Source organism: Gouania willdenowi, chromosome 9 (genome assembly GCF_900634775.1).
Source record: "Gouania willdenowi chromosome 9, fGouWil2.1, whole genome shotgun sequence".
Taxonomy (NCBI): Eukaryota; Metazoa; Chordata; class Actinopteri; order Blenniiformes; family Gobiesocidae; genus Gouania; species Gouania willdenowi.
In genome coordinates, this window is record NC_041052.1 from 36,903,009 (window position 1) to 36,925,942 (window position 22,934).

General features: G+C 38.2%; 1 protein-coding gene across 1 annotated transcript in view; it reads right to left on the reverse strand.

Annotated features, from left to right (window-relative positions):
• fam222aa (family with sequence similarity 222 member Aa) overlaps positions 1–8,113 on the reverse strand; it is an 80,352-nt gene extending 72,239 nt beyond the window's left edge. The window contains exon 1 of the mRNA XM_028458636.1: positions 7,224–8,113. The gene's annotated coding sequence lies outside the window, so the exon portion shown is untranslated. The remainder of the gene's footprint in view (positions 1–7,223) is intronic.
• Between the last annotated feature and the right edge of the window lie 14,821 nt (positions 8,114–22,934).

Consider the following 22,934-nt stretch of genomic DNA (forward strand, 5'->3'; position numbering starts at 1 on the left):
TGAGCGCAGCATAAAATATAAAAAATAACCTGGCGTTTGTCATCCTTAGTCGGGAAGGAGGAACAGCCCGATTATCTTAATGTGCGTACCTCGCTTTACAAAAGCCAGGTGTTAGGCTGAATTTAAACTACGCAAGATTACGTTGCGACAAATTTGACATGTCTGTTTGCTACACTTGCTAGACACTCAGCCACCTGTTTTACTGGAAAAATATAATGGAAATGTGGGATATGCTCCCAAAACAAGTACGTAAGGGTTTAGTCCATGTCGTTTAGCTATTTCCAATTCATTTAGAAGATCAGTTTATGGTTATTGCCATAGCATGAATTAGATGGCAAATCAAAAATCCCGTAGTGCGCAACAGAACAAATCACAGCATTAGCTGGACTGTGATAGAGTGGCTGGAAGAAGAAAAAAAAGCCCAGTGTTGGCTGATCTTATAGAACCAAGAAAGACCTTCATTTTTATTACTGGTTGAGGTTGAAGAGGGCAAGGCGAGCATTTTCCCATGTTGCTCTCTGTCGCCAGACTCTCATTCCCTCTCCTCCTCTTCTCCTTGAGATCAATGGCGCTGGGGTGATTTCACAGCAGCCTGCACTGTCACCCAGAACAAATCAATGTGACCATGAGGAAGGCAAGAGCAGCATTGTTTTTAAGGAGAGCAAATTCGCTGTTGGAGAGCTTGTCAGTTTTGCTTTATTCTTTTTCTTAACAGTCAAACTTGCTGGAAAAAGCCCAACTATATGAAAAACAATCAGCGTTCAGAGTCTCTGAGAAGTATCTTTAAACTTCAAACTAAAACTGCACCAATCCAGGGATATTGTCAGCACCTTACATACTTTATCGAGATTTAAGATATATCGAGTTTTCAGATATATCGAGTTTTCTATTTTGAGGATATAAAAAATTACAATATCGCCTATATTGACATTAATATATATTTATATATTATTTTTTCGTATCTTATTTTGTCTTTAAATACTTGTTTTAGGAGCTGCGGCTTTCACTACTTCTCAGAATAGCATTAAAAAAAATTCTGAGTGCATCCTAACCCACACCTTTCCCTAAACAAGCCACACTACAGAACTCACTCACACGTGCTGTCCCTTAGAGGAGAAAAAGACTAAAGTGGCACATATTGTTCAGCTGTTTGTTAATAAGTGTGTCTGTGTGACCTTTGGATCATCAAATTTAACCCAAAATTGTCTTTCTGGTCAGACTTTATTTGAAATAAAATCATCAAGATTTATATTGTATATCGCTATTTTGACAAAAAATATCGCAATATCAGTTTTGGTCCATATCGCCCAGCTCTAATATCATTTATGCGTAAACTAGGGCAAAGTAATGTTGAAATTGCACATTTTCCCGCCTGGAATCTGTGGCCCACTTAAGATCAAACTGGTCCAAATTTGGCCTCAGAACTAAAATGAGTTTGAAATCCCTGCTTTACATGCAACACGACAGTTCCCAATTTAAACAGATATGAGCAGACGTTAACCTTTCCACATGAAAGACTAGACATTAACCTCTAGAGCCGGTGAGATCTTCCGTCGAGCCTGACAGGAGGTGAGAAGGGGAAGGAAGCGAAGAGGTCACGGGATCATTTCTGCCCGTCATGCACTAAGTGGCTACAGATAACCCTGATGAGGAGCTGCCAAGGCCTTCCAGCTAAGTGACAGTCAAATAAACCTTTGGCAACAGTTAAAACACCAGAACATCTTTAGAGCGGTAACAGGAACTCGAGAATGACAGTCAGTGAAAAGGATTAAGGTTTCAAAATTCCCTCAATTAGGTTTGAGAGTTTACTCGTTCCAGTTTAGTTTCCGTTTCATCACTTTTCCTTTTCATGTTATAATTTGCTGTCTAATAAACTTTGCAAAATCGGATCAAGGATGCTAAATAGGGTTAATAGAGTCAACTTATGTCATTAATTTAATAGTTATGCTTCAGGTGACTAAAGCAGAATACACGCATTAGGATTTTCAAAAACTGAAGGCTTTATTTTTATCTTTTACAGAGCCCACACAAGAAGACAAAAAAAAAAAATCATACAGAACAGTGTGTGTGTGTGTGTGTGTGTGTTCTGATAATCTCAACACAGTAAAACACACACAGAACCACTATATCCCACAGCTGATCTTCCTCCAAGACAGAAATCTCACGTGATCGAACAACATCTAACAACATGATCTAATGCTGCGTTCCAAGCAACTGAGAACTCAATATTTTCCGACCTCCTACTTGAAAAAGTGACTTGGAATGCCACCTGAAGTCGGAGCTCCTACTCGGTAAAGTCGAGAAAAAGATCAAACGCTATATCAGTCAACCATGTTGAGATAGATCCAAGTGCTGCCGCTGAACTCGGTTGAACGCGGAGATAGGAATTTCCAACTGGGAAATGCTGAGTTCCGAGTTGCTATGAACGCAGCACGTGTTTCACAATCAGTTCGCTTCTTGATTGGCTAGATTTCGTTCGACCTTGAGTTTGGAGTCGTCGGCTTTCCTCACACTCCAAACCTCCATAACACTCCGCATTACTTTGTTATTTCACGTGTAATTAAAGTATGCTAAGAAATGTCACTGTCTCCTCTTCTGTTTTCTGGATCACTTCATGAAAATAGGGATGTGAATCTTTGGGTGTCTCACAATTTGATTCGATTCCGATTCTTAGGGTCACGATTCGATTCAAAATCGATTTTCGTTTTAAGAATCGATACAAGGCATAGTGTGTTCAGGCAGTTTATGATATCAAAACAATACACTTTGTACAAGATAATTTTAAATAAACTGATTACAATGATGTATTCACACAAAGGCAAAATTAACACAAAAGGTGACATTCATGCTAAACAAATATACACGCACGCACACACACACACACTTGAACTAACTCACAAGTGTTATGGCATATGTTTTTTCAAGTGTACTGTTTGATAACACTCCTAAGACTGTTTGTGAAAGTTAAGTATAAACGGTGTGCTATATAAACCACCGCCGATCGCGGTAAATGTTAGCATGAGCATATACATGGATTTTCCCATTGTCGTTAGCATGAAGCTAACTGACTTTTTGTACGGTGGTATTTTCTATTTATAAGTTTACAGTGTTTCATGAGTAAAGACTCCAAGCTTTTGAATCAGAGTTTTTCTTGGAGAAAAAAAAAATAATTTATATATATATATATATATATATATATATATTTTTTTTTTTTAAAGTTTATGATTGATTCAGAATTGTGGATGATTAGAATCTCAATTCTTCTGTGACTCAATTTTTCACCCACCCCTACATGAAGGCGTAAAAACTTTTTAGCAATATTTGAGTGCTTTTGCAAAATTCAGGTGTTTCCAATACCAGTTTTTATTGCACTATTTAGATTTTGTGCATTGCCAATGATAATGGAAACACAGCTTATGAAACCTACATATGTCAAAATTCAGAAGCACAGCACAATGGCACCAGTCGTTTTCATTTAGAGCTGAACAATTTCTGCATCACAGTTCCATATCGATGTGCTCAACATAGACCCCATTAAGTCTTGTAACACCATCAATCAAGCAGTTACATCAACGCCATCACGTTCTCTGCGAGCGCTAGCGTCACCTTCGCCTGTGTTCACTCGCGCTGACTAACTGGAGACTTTGCTCGTCTCTTTGCAATCATTTGCATTTATCGCTGATGTTTTATGTTCTTTTCATGCCAGCCAGCACGTCCCAGCTGCTGATGTGCGAGACAAATCCAGTTACGATGACAACAAAGTTGATAACAATTCATGTGAAACAGTGAAGTGTAAGAGAGGGCACGTCTCTTGTTTCGCCTGCACATAAAAGTGTTAAAACAAGGACTTTTATAGACTTTTTGCTGAAACGAAAGACTTTGATCATGTGGCTAATGAGCAGCTGCTGACGTGGCTTTGAGATGAAATAAACTGGTGTTTTCTTAAGTATCTGGTGATATTACAAAACAAGACACTTTAATTCCTGTGATATGAGCTAGGGCATAAATCTTTGTATTTTCTCTTTTCCTGAAAAAGAAAGAAAGTTTGTCATTATTTCTACAACGTATTATTCTGAAAAGAAATATCTGAAGCTAGGAGATCAATTTATGGTTATTTCCATAGCATGAATTAAGAAAGAAAAACCCTTTCAGCTATAGTTTAGTCCAAATATTAGATATGTTTGGAAAGGTTCATTAAGCCCCCCCCCCCCACACACACACACACACAGCTGGATGCACTGTTTTAGTCATTGTAAGTGTCAAAATGAGCTTTGCAGCCTGTGGGTAGGTGTTGAGACAATCAAACCATGAAGGGATTAAAAAAGATTAATACACAGCACAGGAAATTAAACTTTGGCGACTTTAACGATATTCATGAGATGAGCTCACTCGAGGCAGGCACTTTAATAAGCGAAGAATACAGCGAGGAGCTCAGTGCAATCAATCAATCACACCCAGAAAATGTCAGGCTCAAATATATATATATATATATATAAAATCCACTCCCCACTTTTTCAAATATTTGTGGATTTAATTAGCTCAGCAGATTTGATTATATCTATTTACTGTACTTAAGCACTTCTGTCAACATGAGTGGCTGCAGTTACGGATGTGCTCAGCGTTTGGTTGACTTTGCAGAACAAGCTTTCGACCTACAGGGCAACAACAGGGGAAAATGTTCCGGAATAAAAGCAAACAGAAAAGAACCGGAAAATGTGATGAAAGCCAGAGGTGGTGGTGGGAGAGAGAAAAAGAAAGAAATGTTAGTAAAAGAAAGATCTGACAGCAGGCTAAAAAAAAAAACAAGAAAGTAGAAAAAGGTAATTCAGTGACCCAGATATTAAAGCTTTGCTGCCATTGCCATGTCCAACCATCATGTTGAGTTAAAGCAGACATTATGCTGGGAAGACTATTTGTTTAGGTGAGGAGCAGCCGCAGAGCTAATATGAGCACAATTTGCTCAGCAGGTCATAGGCGCAGAGTGGAGGAAGTAAATGAGGCAGTTCTGCCCCCTCGGGTGAAGCTCCTGCCTCATACATCACCGGATGTTTTATTCAATACAGCCAGAAAGGCTCCATGGCAGGTGCCCCAACTGTGGTGTGGGGGCCCGTATTACATTCAGTGAGCTGCTACTACTGCCTATGACTGCAGGCCTTCTGCTGCTGGATCCAGAGGAGGAAAGGAGAAAAAAAATGATTTTTTAAGATGCTTGTAGTCTAATGATAAAACATACAGTGTGCAGCTTTTTCACCGCACAGTCAGCAGAACGTAGAAGCTCATTTCTGGGCTGTGCGTGAGCAATGAACCCAAATATTGGAAAGCAACCTCAGCAACCCCAAAAGGCTCAGAGTTCACCAGAGTTCAAGCAAAAAGAACTTTACAAACAACTTATCTTAAAGATTATTCTTTGGTTATAGGAAAACATGACCGTCATGACTGCATTGATATTGTAAAGTATTTTCATGCGATACCAGCATGTTTCTTAAGATTATTACAATAAACAACCAATGCTAAAGTCTGATATCTTGCTGAATGGCATAAATGTCAAAGATTTAAAAAAAAAAAAAAAAAACCGCAATAACTCATTGTTAAGACATATGTTGTAATGCTCTACTAATTATCAAGCCAAAAGTAATTTATGAAGGAATTTACTACAGGTAAAGGTGTGGTCTTACTATAAAAATGATTTGGTTAACAATAAAGTCAATGATATTTATTTTAAAATGAATTTACCCTACAAACCACTTACTTAAAAAAAATACAGAGCTGATAATTCTGATTCTTGTGTATTCTGTAATGTTGAGACACAAACTATTCTACATTTACTTTATGAATGTATCCATGTAAAGTTTGTGTGGTTCGATGTTGAAAATATTATTTTGAGAAGAAGGATATCATGGAACGAAGTCACGGTTTCCTATCAAACATTCTTACCTTATATGGAAGATTTTATCATCATAAATGCAATGAGAAATGTAATCATTATTGTGCTCTATAGTTTGCACTTCCATGTATTAATAGATGATTAAAAAAAAGTTTATTAGTTGATTTTTTGACCCATTTTTATGTAATTTGGGAACATTTTGTGGAGTCATTTAAAGAAAATTGCAGGATTTGGGCAAAACTGAGAGTTATTTTATTAATTTGAGATTAAAATGCCATCATGTGATAAAAGCATGGGGAAAATGTGAGTCCTGCTAATATTGTGGAGTTTCTTTGAATTTGTGTTTTAATTTGGAGATATCTAGCTGAGATATCTACAACTGAATTTTACACAATTATTCATGGTTTCTCTTGACTTTTTGTTTGCTTTCTGCTGCGGGCCAAATTGGATGCTCTAAAGGGCTGGGTTTGGCCCCCGGGTCTTGAGTTTGACACATGCACTAAGAGGTCTGACAAATCAGAAAGCCATCTGGACTATAAACTTTTATGAAGCTTTAAAATCCTCTCTGTAATTTGAATGTAAGCACCCCATGTTCAAGTGTTTTTCTCATGTTTATCAATGATGTTGAAGTGAAATAAAGTTTTGAGGGGGAAAAAAAAAAATCCATCAAAACATCAAAGCAACACATCAAAGGAAATATTTTACTGAAAATCCCACCCACAGGACACTGAACAAACCACATGGGGCAAAGTGTCTGCACTTCTCCATCAAATTTTACTATTTCCTCAATAAAACTCACACAGGTGCACTACAACCAAGAGTAATGTATGTCATTGTCATTCACACTCCGGGAGAAACTTCCCTAATTGCAGCAGACCCCGTGCACAGGTTCCCTCCCCAGTCTCCACATGCGGTGACGCACGGAGGAGCGCAGATGACAAATTCGCACCTTTTTTTGCTTTGAGCAGCCACAGAAACACGCACCTCTGTCTCTGTGTGCGGGGCTCTGCCCTCCATGATACACCTAATTACCTTCCATACATGAAAAGACCAATCCTTCACATCAAAGCAGTTCCTAAAGCCATTCAGCGGCGCCTAATTGGTGCGTTTTACAAGACTTCCTTTACTGTGCGTCAAAAACCGGCTTTTATTGAAATGAGAAAACATGAGGATTCTGTCATGAAAAATGACTTTTAAACTTAAAAAATAAAATAAAATATGTTGTCTACAATAAAAAAAAACAAAAACAAAAAACTGGGAGAGTATGTGATAGAAAATGCAGTTATACTGAAAAATTACCATAAGGAAAAAAGAGATGTTTTCTCTCTACATCACTTACCATAAATTGTTCCGTGCTGCAGACTAAAAATCCATGCAGATTGTAGCATTCACCAAACAACCTGTCTCTCACTGCTGTAGCCCAAAGGGAAAAGGATTCATTCCGTTTCCCCAAATCCAGCTGCGGCTTCGTTGAAAGCGAAAGGTTGATTAAGTTTATCCTCTTCCTCCTCCGATGCTATGCAAATAGAGCGGTGACCCTGCAAATTAGATCCCACACTCTAGCCTCCAGCATGCAAAGTTAATAAGCTTTGCCTGTTTTTCTTCTCCTTCTTCTCGGCTTGGCTCCTTGTGTCGGCGGTAGAATGAAAGCGCAGGTCGGCGATCCCTGGAGCGACCTCAGGAGGATGCGCGTCGGTTCTTCAGCCTTTGGCCTCTGGTCCTCGTAGGGTTGGTTTTCCTCCGAATTGGTAAAAAATATATCCAGAAAAAGCCCAGTGAGTATGAGGGAGGTCGGTGTGGTATGGTGTAGATGGAGGGTTACGCAGCACTCCAAAACCCTCCGCTGTTACGCATGAGTGTAAAGTGCTCCGTCCGCGAACCGACGTCTGCTAAACGTCCAAATGTTTCTAATATTATCTAAGCAAAGCAGTGTAAAGATACCCTGATAGAAACAGACTCAAACATCCTCCGTAGATGTCGCTGTGATGGAGGTGTAAAATCCCGGGGAGCGGAACAGGCACCGTCCGCTCCGTCCGTCACTTTCTCCTCCGTCTCTTCCCAGCTTTCACACCGAAATGTCCGGCGTAGTGTGAGCAGTAAGTCCCGCAGAGAGGCTCCAGGGAGCTCCTCTGGTTCTGTGCAGTGAATTACAAAAATGTAACGTCCGGATAAACAGCGTTTTTTGTACGCGGGGCAGCACCGGGATGCGGTCCGCGGTCCTACCCTGGTGCCGAGATGCGGAGACTGACAATAACCCGGAACGCTGCAGACTGTCAGGCAGCACAGGCCCCGCCCACCGACCAATCAGTGCACGCGCAGAGCACCAACATTCCCACGGGTTGGCCAATCATCGGTAATTGAGAGCTGTTTCCATAGAGACGCGCAGCCGGCGTCTCCGCGTCTGATAGCACGTTGTTTAGAAGAGAAAATAAGCGTTTGGTCTAATTGTGTTGGCAGGATGCAGATTGAGATCTTTAATCACTATTTATTTATTTATTCCACTGCAGCATATTTTCAACCGCTCAGTCAAAGGTTAAAGGAGACTCACTGCACATTGGATACTTACTTACTTTAGATCGGTGGTTCCCAAACAGGGGTGCGTGTACCCCTAGGCATACAGGAGCACATTGCAGGGGGTACTCACAAAGATTTAACAATTAATTCAAAAACAACCAGGAAACTTTCCTAGTTTGTTCTAAGGCTATTTTTGGGATAATATCAATACAAACTAACAGTACTATTGCTCAATAAAACACAATATTTTATTGTAATTTATTGATATTTTTTTTTTTTTTTTAAACCACTTTAATTACAGTTCAGGTGCGAAACTTAATTACTTTTAGGTCAGTGGTTCCCAAACAGGGGTACAGGAGCACATTGCAGGGGGTTCTCGAAAATGTTTAACAATTAGTTTTAATTTTTTTTAGTTTCCTAGTTTTCTAGCTATTTTTGGGACAAATTCACCACAAACTAACAGTACTATTGCTCAATAAAATACTATATTTTTTTTGTAATTTATTGTATGTTGTAGAGGCCATTTCATCACACATGTGACAATACGAGACAATAATTAGACACATTTTTTTAAAAAAAAACTAAACCTTATTACTTGCAACTGAAGTAATCACATAAAAGTTGCATGGTGTTTTAAAAAAAAAACTAAATTACACTTTAAATGACAGCTGAGGTACCAAACATCACTTACTGTGCATTGGATACTTACTTAATTCAGGCCAGTGGTTCCCAAAAAGGGGTACGTGTACCCCTAGGGGTACAGGAGCACATTGCAGGGGTTACTCGGAAAGGTTAAAGAATTTATTTAAAAATAATTGGGAAATGTTCCTATTGTTAGGCAATGTTTTGGGACAAATTCATCACAATCTAACTTAATGCTAACTAAATAAATTCCACTTTAGATGTTTAGGACAGCCAGCTGTTCCACAAATGAAAAAGCATATGAAAGGGTACTTAGGAGGGGTTACACATGATTTAACAAAAATGCAAAGAGGGTACATGGGACAAAAAAGATTGGGAACCACTGCTTTAGGTAAATTAATTCAATAATTATGGAATGGTGACTTGAAATTATATATCAAATTGTTGTGAAATGTAGGCTTTGGATTTTTTTTAACTGGTTCGAGCAGTTGTTGCATCCAGCAATTATTTTGCAACAAGTGTTTTCTTCCATCCATCCATCATCCAACCATCCATTCCATCCATCATCCAACCATCCATTCCATCCATCATCCAACCATCCATTCCATCCATAGTTCTGCATGTTTTTTGACTGTAAGCAAATCAATAATTACCAAGATTGTCCATTAATGATAATGAAACTACTATAGTAAATAACAGGGGTGTACAGAAACGTAGTAAATGTACTTAACGAAGTAAATGTACTTCATTACAATACATTTTGACGATTTGTACTTTTCTTGAGTTTTATTTTTTTAATGAGCACTTTTACTTTTGCTTTACTACATTTAAAAGTTAATAAATAAAAAAAAAACGTTTGTATCTTAAAATCAGAGACGGACAAAGTACCTACCATTGATATTTGAGTGAAAGATACAGATACACCTTGTTAATTTTGACCCCAATACAAATAAATGTAGCTCAGTCATGATATTACACAGAGGTGAGAGTAACGGATTACAAGTATGTTACTGTAATTGAGTTGAGTTGCTTTTTTGGGTACTTGTACTTTTTTAAGTATATTTCTAAATCAGTCATTTTAAATGTTTAGCATTAATTATTGTTTTTTGAATCAAAACATTTCAGGTGACCGCACATGGGGTCAGGACCCCAAGGTTGAAAAACCCTGGGCTAAGTTGTACCTGTGGTCGTGCCACGTGCACATCCCAACATGGACATTCAGTTTTACTTAAGAGAAGTTGGCTACTACTCCACACTTGAGCATTTAAATTTTATCTCAAATTTTCATGTCTAAATAAAACATGTTGTACATTCCTGCTTGTTGTGTATTTAATGGTATTTTTAATAAATATAATATGTTTTGTTATATTTTGTGTTGTTGGAGTACATGTATGTATTTTTGTTGTCCTTGCTTTTTTTGGGGGGAATTTTGTGCTTTCCATGTCTATAACACAGTGATGTCAGCTGAGTCAAAGGGTGAAAAAGCAGATCTATATAATAGTTTCTATCATCATGTTGGGTCAATAACAAGGGTGATAATTGCTTTGTATATGTATTAAAAAATAAAGCATGCATTCTGAAGGGACCATGTTAAGATAGTTTTGCAAATCTACAAAAAAAATTGAGCTTCCATTCAGTAAAACAAATGTTTCAAAGGGATAGAATCTTATAATTCAAATAAAAACTGACTAATAACCTTTTTTTTAAAATTTAAAACAGATGTTCTCTCTAAATGATTGTACAACCACGTGTAAGTCCACACTTTACACTCACAGTGGCTCCTGATCTTGACATTTTTCATGCCAATGGTGTACAGGGTACAAAACCCTGGGACACTCAAAGGCAGCACAAGCAATCACACATCATGGACTCTCATAATAAGCTGACGCTGGGAAGTGGGTGATGCAGCACTCAGCTTATGCCAGTGCTGATAAGAGCCTGAAAGTATTACCTCGGTCTGGCAGACCGCTCCAAGAAATCCATCCTGAGCCAGGTCATCAATTCTGCCCTATCTGATTGCTCACCATTCCTTGGCAGCTCCATGTTGCTTGTCCAGGCTTCTGCCTTTGACATTTTCCTATGACTTGCACTTTCGTGCTGTACTGTATGGAACATATGTACACACAGAGGGTCTTTAATGTTTTACACCAGCTGGAGGGCAAATGCTGCCTAAAAAAGTGGATTCGATCTAATTTCTTAAAGGGGCCATATGTAGAATTATTGTGACATTTCAACTTTTAAATGAATCTGAAATACCTAAAATCAAAATTTGAGTGTTAAGAAACATGTCAGCTGTCATGCCATATGTGATTTTTTTAGATTACATAGTAATATATACTGTACATAAATAAATATGGCTGGCCCAGCCAACCTGTAGTACCTTATTTCTACAGGTTGGATGAGTATAAGCCTATTTACAGCAGAGCCGTCCCTGAACTAGGCCATCTCGGGCCAATATTGTCAACTACCTGGATTTCACCAAGCCCATAAACAGCGGAAGACCTTAAACCTTATAGAAGTTTGTAGAGTTTGGTGGTACTAACTACACAAGACAGCATCACCCCATGTATCCTATAAAATCCCATAACACTACAGGTTGCGGCTGTATAGGCTCACGTTAGCAACGGATATATATTAGCAGATAACTCAGTGAGTTCTAATAATTTCACAGCGAACCTGCAGCGTAGTTACTCTAAAATAGAATACAACTGCCAGGCAATCTTAGATTTAGGCAAAACAAGTCCGTTAGATGCGAAGATCTGGATCTCCTATGGAGCCGGCTACATCCAGCGGCCTGCAAAGCAGCGGAGCCTCGTACCAGCGGTGTCCGACAGCGGAGGAGACATAAACGTGTGATCGGAAGCCAAAGCTAAAAGCGAATCCTCAGAGAACGCCACTTCCTTTTCATCCTGCTTCCTAATGTCCGCTCCCTGGAGAACAATTTAGACTACCTGAAGCTGGATTTAAAGGCAAGACGGAAGATAAGGGCAGCGGTGTTTGCATATACACCAATAACAACTGGTGCAACAACGGTGAGCTAGTCTCACGTCACTAGTCTCCTAATGTAAAACTACTGACTATAAAATGCAGTCTATAAAACCACATTTTTCATGGTCTGACCAATTGGTACAGCCAAAAACAGGGCGATCTAGTGGCTGTTTGTGGGTATGGCAGGGGGTCGGTTTTACTCAGTAATATGCCACCTGGTGGTGGCAGAAATTGCTTGCAAATTCTACATATGACCCCTTTAAAATATATTTGTGTAGCACTTTTCGCGCACGGGGCAAATTATATCAATGTGATTTACATGATTAAAAGTAGGGATGTCTCGATCCAATATTGATATCAGAAATCGGTCCAATATCAGATGTTAAAATCAAATTTTAAGTTGCGTCGAAAATATCCAATAAAAGCATTTTGACACAAGCTCAATTCCAGACTCCGATACTGACAGTAAAAAATAAAATAACCCAAGTTTACTGAAATTTGATTTTTCACTTTAAAAGTATGGTTTGTTTTAATTGTTTTTTATGTTATTTTTTAGGGTCTTGTAATATTTTTCTTAATTTATTCTACTCAAACGTAGGATATTCTTCTGTTTAAGGTTAAAATGTATGTGACCCTACATCCATCCATTATCTGACTCGCTTGTTGCTTTTTCCAGTGTCGTGGGGCGGGGATCAGCTGGTGCATTTCTCCAGCTGTCATTGGGCGTTAGGTAGGGGTACTCCCTGGACAGGGCGCCATTCCATCACAGCGCAACACGCGGACCTACAGCAACTCACACTCACTCCTACGGCCAATCTAGAGACTCCAATCAAGCTAACAGAGTACCCGGAGAATACCCATGCAAGCATGGGGAGAACATGCAAACTTCATAAAGAAAGGACCTAAGTGTACACCCCAGGGCTTGAACCCATGACCTTCTTGCTGTGAGGCAGACGTACTAACCACTAAGCCACCAAAATGATCATTGGTTCGAGTCTTTCCTGCTTGCCCTCCCTTTTCCTGCTTGCTGCTCTTCATCTTGTTTTATTCTAACAGGAGCCTCTATCTGCATCCTGATCCTAAATCTAAATCATGGAATTGATCAGCTGGTCTTTCTTCGCTTTTGGTAAAATTTCGCAATAAGGAGGACGGGCAATGGAAGAGTGGGTAAGTCCTGAGGACGTGGAAGACGTCCACCATATTGGAATTTATGATAACGGGTCTTCTGCTGATTGGATCTGGCATTTTCCTGATTTATCGCAAAATTCGGATTCAGCATTATTGGAAAGCCGCAAGTCATCAACGGAAGGGGCCGAACTCTCAGAACTCTCAGATGGATTCCACCGTGGTGAACTTTAAGAGGAGTGGAGAGTTTGTCTCAATGAAATGGCCACATTATTGGATTATTGGATCAAATGACCAGGAACAATAGGGCTGGCAGTCATGTTGTGGCTAGCCCGTCTGAAAACAACTTCTCTTATCTCATTCGGCCCCCGAGATGAATAGCCTGTCAAGTTCTGTTTTTTCTCCACACTCTCCATGGATGTACGTTGATTCGACGCTCTGACCTTTCCCTCACTTTCCATGAACACATGGGATTTGGCTTGGCTAACAAACTCTCGAGGTCATCTCTGTCTCTCTCGCCACGTCATCGGCATTGAGGCGAACTGTGAGAGAGATAGCAGCAGAGTCTCAGTAAACAGGCTTATACTCAACGAACTCTGTCACTCCCACATTCACATACACAACCTGTTTTTTCACCATCTCCTCAGGCTCAAACCCTCCTCCTTCCCTGCAGATGGCAGCAGGAGCCGAGCCGTAAAGACAGCGCCATCCTGTGGCTGACCTGCAAACTAGCCATCCTAAAGACCCATTCCCTGTGCTAACGTGCTGTTGTATTGAATTGAATGTTGTGTTTCTTTGTTTTTGTTGCAATGTTTGCTGAAGAGTTTTTCCATGATCCCAAACTCCGCCCCTCTCTACAAGGGCCTAGTTTGGTTTTTGCCTTTTTTTTTTTTTTAACCTCTTCTTCTTACTCATTGTTCCATATTTCTCATTTAAGAAACGGAGCGATGTCCTGCTGGGGCTGCTCCCCAGGACTCACGTATCTGTTCCCCCATGTCATATGTTATGGTTTTTCATGTTTCTGGGTCGGGATATAACTGAAACTGAATTGCCCCTTGGGAATAAATAAAGTTGTCTGAATCTGAATCTCAAATTCCGCTGGTGACCCCCAACTTGTCTCTAGCTGTGTTTCCATTAGTTTTTTCGCAAAATAAAAGTGATAGTTCTAAAGTTTTGACATAGCGTTTTTGCACTTTGAACGTGTTTTCATTGAAGGTTGTTTTGGGCGGGAGCCTCGTAATTCCGGTGAAATGTCATCCCGCGAAACTTGCTCCAAACCTCCTTACAACACTCTGCATTCCTTGGTTGTTTGCTGTCTAATGAGGCAGTATTTATTTTTAAGTAAAATGCTAAGAAATGTCCCGGTCTCATCTTCTGTCCACACGTACCACGCCATGTTATCTCGGAGGGAAGTGGTCATGTGACCAGTTACGTCACGTCCTGTGATGTGGAACTACGGAAAAAGTGTTTCCATTGCGTTTTTGCAGTACATTTCGATATCGAAACGTCTATGAAACCTCCTCATGAAAATGCAAAACCTTTTAGAAATATTTCAGCTTTTTTCAAAATTCCAGTGTTTCCATTACCAGTTTTTTTTTTTTTTTGTTGCACTATTTACATTTTGCGCATTTCCAAGGATAACGGCAACCATAGCTTCTTTCAATCCCTGTGATAGAGTGGTGTCTGCCTTACTCCCTATGTCTGCTGGGAAAGGCTCCAGCATCACCCTGTGAGCCCGTACAGCACATGCGTTAAGGTCCGGGGGCCAAATCCGGCCCTTTAAAGCTCCCAACTCGGATTCCCAACTAATTCAGTTGTAGATATCTTAGTAAATGGTAAATAGACTTTATTTATATAGCGTTTTATCCCTACACCGAATTCGTCTCAAAGCGCTTTATAATATCAGCTCATTCACACTCACAATCCCACACCAATGGTACCTCCAAATACACATGATGGCTGTCATTTTTTCATCTTAAATTGTTGCAAGTACTCAAAATCCTACTCAAGATTTCTCAAATTTAAATACAAATTGCCCATGCACAGGAAATTTAAGTGAAGATCCTTCAGGGACTGAAATCTGTCACTTATTGCTTGGATATTGTCAGTGCCTTACATACTTTAAATACTATTATATGTGAAAATGTAAACTCGGGGACATAAATGATGAACTTACTTGTTTTACCTCCTATAATCTGAGGCTTGAAATTAAACAGGTTCGTGTTTGGCCCCTGAACTAAAATGAGTTTGACAACCGTGATGTACAGGAAAATGCAGGTCGACGGGACGAGACCTTAGTTCATAAATTATCCTGTTTTTCTAAGAAATACCTTTGATTTATTGATATGAGGCCTACACTATGTCTTTATGCTTGTTATATAAAATGTTAGTTATCGTCCCCAGCAGCTTTAATGGAGCTGACTGCTCAGGAAAATTGTTCCACAACAACTGAACACTGCATCACTGTGCTTGGTCCTGATTCTGAAATATTGTTACTGCTGTTGTGGTTGTATCCATCGGATAGTAAATCCTATAAATAACATCCATATAACTCACACCATTTGGCTGTGTAAGCCAGTCAAACAGATGAACAATTAAATGGAAAAACACTCTGCTTTGTTTAGCCCCAGTGAGGCACAGGCAGGGAAATAAGCCATTTGATTAGGTGATAAGCAAATGACTCAACAAACATTCAAGGCATGTTTACTGTGGTTTGATTAAAGGACGCCCAATACGCAGAAGATTGGACCCAAATATGTTGTGAAAACACTCAGCTGTTCAAATCCCCCATGCAGCACCTTGGGCACATCAAAACAATGAATTATTAATGGCGAGGCCAGTGGAATATCACAGGGGATCATTTTCTATGGGTTATATTAAATGCAGTTTTCAAAATGATATGTCTGAGTCGGTGCTTTTTCTGAGAAATGATTCCCATTGACATGATTCAGAGCCTGGAGACTCCATGGGAAATCTTATTAGATCGTTTTCAGAGCGAGAAAGCTATAAGCACGCAGCCATAAACACCAAGAGTTATTCACATGCTAATTGGATCGCAGACTTTCTTGGTAAATGTGATCAAAGGCCATTTGCTTTTGTCTTTTTTCGGCATTAGCTTGGATTCAAAATGGAAGCTTTTTCTAAAAGTGTTCCTCTGTTGCATCAAAAAAGAAAATTCCCCAGGGTTTGGGTCAATTACATTTTAAAATTACAATTATCTCTTCATTAAATCCATGTACGATTAGAACTCAATTACAATTATGTTGACCTGCATTTTTCCAATTACAACTACTATTGTTATTTTCTCCCTTAAGGTCAATTACAATTACGTTCTCAATTACAAAAGTTCAATTACAACTATAATATTTGCATTTCCTGAAGAAAATGCTGGTCGTGAGGTGTTAATTGGTTCTCGTGACCACCATGTATACTACACGATGCACGACACACGATCTAGCAGAGACTCGACAATCCCACAACATAGTCGCACGACTCAAAAGTCAGCTCAAAATGGGCCAAAAATTGTATGCCTGCCTTCAGTAAATCACTAAAGTAGCAACTCATAAATAAAGCTCCATCCTGTCAGCATCCAACCTAAAAGCCTAATGCAATTACACTTTGTTCCTGTAAGTAAACTCAGTTTAATTGAGTAAAGTTTAAGATTCCACAAATAGCAAAGTAACTGAAAAAAAAAGAGAGAAATCAATTGAAGCAGAGGCATGGAAAAAAGAGATAGCATTGATTTATCTGCCATTGATTCATGAGGATCGCTGCTTTGTGACCTAAGGGTGAAAAGCACGCTGGCTGCCAACTGATGAGGATGAATCTGAAAAGGTGTCAAGTGGTTTTAGAGGACACAGAAGTGGAGGATGATGGTGGGCAGACAGAGAAGAAGAGCAGGGCAAAAAGTATCCAAGAGAAGCTTTTGTTATAGATGAGATGATTAGAACAAAGGCTGATTTTGGCTGACAGAAGTAAAAAAAAAAAAAAGAGCTCAAAACAAGAGCAACAAACCAGATCCATGAACAAAAAAGGCATTAATCTAAAACAAAATAACTGTTGAAACTTCAAACATCTCAATCATCCATTCCTACATCCATCTGCCTGTAAATCATACACAAATCCAAAGTTTCTCTTACAGAAACGAGCCCTGAGAATGATTAGGGAACATACAACACTCAATATTTATACAGCAAAAATGATTAAAATTCAATAATTTAGGAGAATATAACATTTTAAAAACCATGTACAAAGCTCATTTATAAATCTTACCCACAAATCTGCAAAAAAATAATTAAGAGACAAAGACATTATATTAAAAAAACCCAAATTGAGAACAGTGACAAAAGAAATGTGCATTTCAGTTGAGGTGGTCAGACTAGAAAACTCTAAATAAAAGAAATATGCATAAAAGGACAACAGAAATGAACAGAAACATAGATAGACAATTATACATAATATGACAATGGAAATACAAAAAAACAACACATACAAGACAACTAAAAATACACAAAAATAATAGAAACTAACAAAATGCATAAAACAACTACAAAAACATACGCAAAAGGACAACAAAATAAACAACATTAACAACATTTATAAATACAATGACAACAGAAATAAATAAATAAATAACCAAAAGTTGCACAAGACAACTAAAAATACACAGAAATAACATAAAATTTACAAAAAGACAAGACAAATACACAAAGTGACAAAAGAAATGTGCGATTCAGTTCAGGTGGTCAGACTACAAAACTCAAAATTAAAGAATTATACATAAAAGGACAACAAACATGAACAGAAACATAGATAAAATGACAATTATACATAAAATGAAAATGGAAATACAAAAAAAAAAAAAAAGACAAAACGATTAAAAATACACAAAAATAACAGAAACTGACAAAATGCATGAAACAACTGCAAAAAAGGCAAAAAGATGCAAAAGGACAACAAAATAAACAACAATAACTTAATTTATAAATACAATGACAACAGAAATAAACAAAAAAAAAGTTGTACAAGACATCTAAAAATACATGAAATTTACAAAATGACAAGTAAAACACACAAAAACAACTTTTTGGAAACGACAACAGAAGCAAAACAATGTGGTGTAAACAGGGCCTGAGGTTGACTGGGAACCAGTGTAAATGAAGACTTTAAAACTGGACTAATGTGCTCTGACCTCTTTGTTCTGAAGCAGCTGGAGCTGTCTGATGAACACCATTACAATAGTCCAGTCTGCTGGAGATAAAAGCTTCTTCTGATCTTTCTGAGTCATGAAATGATGTTCATTAGGTGGTAGAAGCTGTGTTTATGATTGATTTAATCTGACTGCTGAATGTCAGATCTGAGTCAGAACACCAAGGTTTGGGACTTGGTTTACAGCTTTTAGAGATGAAGATTTTCATTCAGCTTTGCTAAGCTTGTGCTGTCAGTGTTTGGTCCTGAAAGTAGAGGAAAAGTCTGTTTTTTAAAACACGAGACGTTCCTGACCAGTTCCAGTTGAGAACAACTTCTTGTTGGGTCTCTGTTACCTTGTTTTTCACACGTACAGTAAGGTACAGTATGAAGTGAAGCTGACAGATATCGTCACTTGTTTGTGTGTTAGAAAGCTGTTTGCTCCAAGCAGTGTTTTGGTTGATTCTGAAAAAAAACTAAAAATGTTTTCCTGTGTGTGGCCAATCAGACATTTATTCATAAGACGCTCTCATACTGTTGCACACAGGATGATTCAGGGTTATGGGGCACCCTTTGTGTTTTAGGGTTTTCCTTCAGGTGATTATTAATGAAGCAAAAACAGTAATTAGAAATTCATAAAGGTGTGAAAAGCACAAGATGAGCAAAACAAAAAAATGAAAAAAACAAAACTTACTGTTATCCTGCATGTTCTTCTTCTTTCAAGAAAATCCCTCTTCCCATGGCCAAAAAATCACAAATATTTGCACAAAGGTCCAGTTCCATCCCAGAATGCCTCAGCTGTGAAATAAGGAACAATGGACCCAAAGGAAGCGCTACAGCAAAGGCTCTAAAGTTCAACCTTAAAAACTGGCAGTGGCTATCCGTATGGTTGCCATGGTTGCAATATACCGTCATTCTATCCGTACGCAGCGCCCCTATTTGGCCAGTTTAGGCCGCGTGAATAAGACTAAACCTAACCCTAAAAATTGTTGCAATATTGGGTTATAACCTAACCCTAAGCCTAAACCTAAGCCTAAGCCTAAACTTAAACTTAATCCTAACCCTAACACGCTACGTACGTGTACTTCGGTAACTGTGCCAATGGCACCGGAAGTTGTCCATACGGCAAACGTACAAATAGACACTTTCTACTAAAAATTAACCAAACTCATCTTCATACTGTCCTACACACACCATCCACACAGACTCATGATATATATTAAAAATATGACCTACAATGCGACGAATTGACTGTAATTTAAACATATTTGCAAATTCCTGCTAAATACATTTTGAATGTTCTTTAAAAAAATACACAGGTATGGCGCTATATTAAAAATTCATAACGAAAATATACAGGATATACTCGTTTAGTTTGTAGTGCATAGTATGTGAGTGGGACATTTTGAACACAACCAATGTTTCTTGAGGTAGAAATTATTAGAATACCACTTTTTTTCTTTTCCTTACTCTGCTTAAGTTTGTCTAAAATTGCCTGGCCCCAACCATTGCTGCGCAGCATTTACAATTCCTTATTGGTATTGAATGAAGGCTCCCATGTGTTTATCCCACATTGTCTTTATTAAACAAGCCAGTGAGAGTGTTTGTGCACGTGTGACCCACGTCTCACTCCAGCTTGTTAAGTCTCCTGGCAGCGTTTTCCTTCTTTTAACAACTGAGGACAAGAAAAAATGATCCAGATGGACAAACAGTTTGAATTTGTCACACCTAATGTACAAAAGTGTGTTCTGGTAATTGGAAAGCGAGGAGGCAGAGGTTTTTTATGTCAGGCTGTCACTACATTGTGAAGTAAAACAATTGTTCTACCTTTCACGGTTTGTTCACTGAAGCTCTGAGTAGATGATCAAAAAGAAACATATCCTCTAACTTTTTTGGCTCAAGTACCCCTTTCTCTTATTTCTGACACCAAGAACCCTCTTTTTAAATTTCTGGTAACCCCAAAGACATTAGTTTTTGATCATGTTTGAGCTCAGATGTTTTTATTTACTTTTTTTTTTACTGCATTTTAGTTAAACTAGATTTATATTTCACAAAGTGAAAGTAAAAAAAATAAAGTTATTTAAGATTGTGTGTTGTTTTAATTAAAAAAAGAAGAATTCAAAAACCTATTTTAACTTTTCTGAAATTTCAGACAACCCCATTTAAACTCCAGGTGACCCCACACGGGGTCCTGGCCCCAAGGGTAAAAAACAATGATTTAGTTAACCTTGCCTGGAAGATGTATTCACCTGGTGTTCACAATCACCAGAATCCATCTTGTGCTCTTCCCGCTTTTGCCCTTCAAATTCGAACTGAACCGGTTTGAACCAATCATGGGGCAGTGTTGTGGTTTAGGGCGAGATATCCGGGTGTGACGAAGCCAGAAGCGCCGAAGCAAAACTGGCACATGTGCAGTTGCGGGGAGAGGAACTAGCTGGGCTACCGCTATTAGCATAGCTCTGAATCAAAATAAAAAGATGGCGCAGGAGGATGGTTAACGTGCCTTTAACTCACATACTTTGTTGCAAAAATGGCAAAAGTCACTCAATGACATAATGACCTCAGCATTACTATCCCAAAAGAATGTTTTCACCAGCGAAGCCTTGTTGTTGCTATAGCAGCGTCCCTGTGGCGCATGCCGATGACGACATCATTTGTTAACGTGTGATTGGCTAAAACAAATCATGGTGGACAGGAGCTTTGTGACAGGCGCTTCATGTCCCTCCCTGGTTCCGAAAGGGTTCGCCTGACACAGACCCAGATCGATGTGGAGAACTCGAGTTAGAGGGAGGGCTACACATCAATCTGGTTCTGGCCAGGTTATGATTTAGTGGCTCCTGAATAGATGTATTTGTATAATTTTTATCATTTCACACCTGGGGTTAGGGTTAGGGTCACCAAGACTGACACTTTGCTCTTTTTACACTCTCTTTCTCTCTCAAGTACCCCCTGTAGTGCCATCACGTACCCCTAGGAGTACACGTACCCCTATTTGAGAAACACTGCTATAACACATTTTCAGACTCGAAATCCCACTAAAACTTACCAATAGCCAAATCCCACAAACAGTAAGTAAAGTAAAGTGACCATTTATTGAGACGAGAGCGTGCACATTTCCATGCACACACACTTATTGTCTCTGCTTGTATGCTTTCTTGCAGCTGGTTGAGGCAGGTCTGCCAAGAACACAGCTACACTTCCTGTCGTCGGAGAGCTTCACATGTTGCATCTTTTCTCTCACACAATACCTTGTAGTGTCACGTCAGCACTGGTGTCAATGACAGCTGAGGGCCCAGTGAATACACTCAGGTATAAGACTGTCTTTAAGGAAATACGTTCAATCAATTCTGTCAAAGTTGTCATCGAATATAGGCTTGTTCAGAAGACAAAGACCAGAGGTGTAAAGAGTACTGATATATTCTACTCAAGTAGAAGTACAAGTAAGTCAGAAATAAAATACTTAAGTACAAGTAAAAAAATAGCTCAATTAAATAGTACTCAAAGTAAAAGTTACTAGTTACTTTTGGTAATAAATGTTGCCATGGTTCCATTGCATCTGTATAAAATAAAAGGTTTGTCAAAATGTACAATTCTTTAGAAAATAAATAAAATGACACCAGTGATTTTGATTCAGAATAAAATAAAATAAAAACATCAGGCTCTAAATATATGGAGATAGATTTGTGTCTTTATTATTCAATAAAGCAACAACTTTTCAATAAAAAAATAAATTGAAAAAATCACCTAAATCAAAAAAACCTTTTCAATTAAAAAAAAGTTTACTTCAATCAAAAATAGATATTTTCAATCAAAGAAAAAAAGTGTTCAAATACAAAACAATATTTGAGACCCAAATAATTGCAATTGAACACTTTTTTGTCTTTGATTGAAAATGTTTTTGTTTTTTTTATTGAAAAGTTTTTAGGTTTTTTTTTGATTGAATAATAAGGACACAAATCTGCCTCCTTATAAGTATAGCTACATGTATGAACTCTAAATTATGTTTAATCTGATTGGTTGGCTATGATCTGATTGTCTGGTCATTTCATTTTTTGTAGTTTAACAATGTCCGTTGATCATTTTAAAACAAAAAAAATAAATTTACCCAGTAACGGTTGGATGTAGAAATGTAACAAATTACTTTTCTTCTTATAAAAGATACTTAAGTACAAGTAACTGATTTAGAAATATACTCAAAAAAGTACAACTACCCATGAAAGCAACTCAATTAAAGTAACGTGAGTACTTGTACTCCATTACTTTCACCTCTGACAAAGACTATAAATGCACAAATAGGCAGGTTGCCTATAAGTTACCAAAATACATCAGCATTAAAAAGAAAATAAACTAGTGGTAACTAATGCTAACAACAAATAAGAGCTTGTTTTGAGTTTCAGTAAGTTTGAAAAGACATGAATTGGAATGAGCCAATCAGTGCGCAGGAAGCTACTGGATTCAATTTTTTTTTTCAATCATGAAAACACCGATAAATTGAAGATTATTTGCTTTAAAAAAAAAAAAGTAAAAGGTTAAAATTGCAGATCGAAAATTTGCTTTAATCTCCTCTGTAAACACTCGGTTTGTTGACATTGTC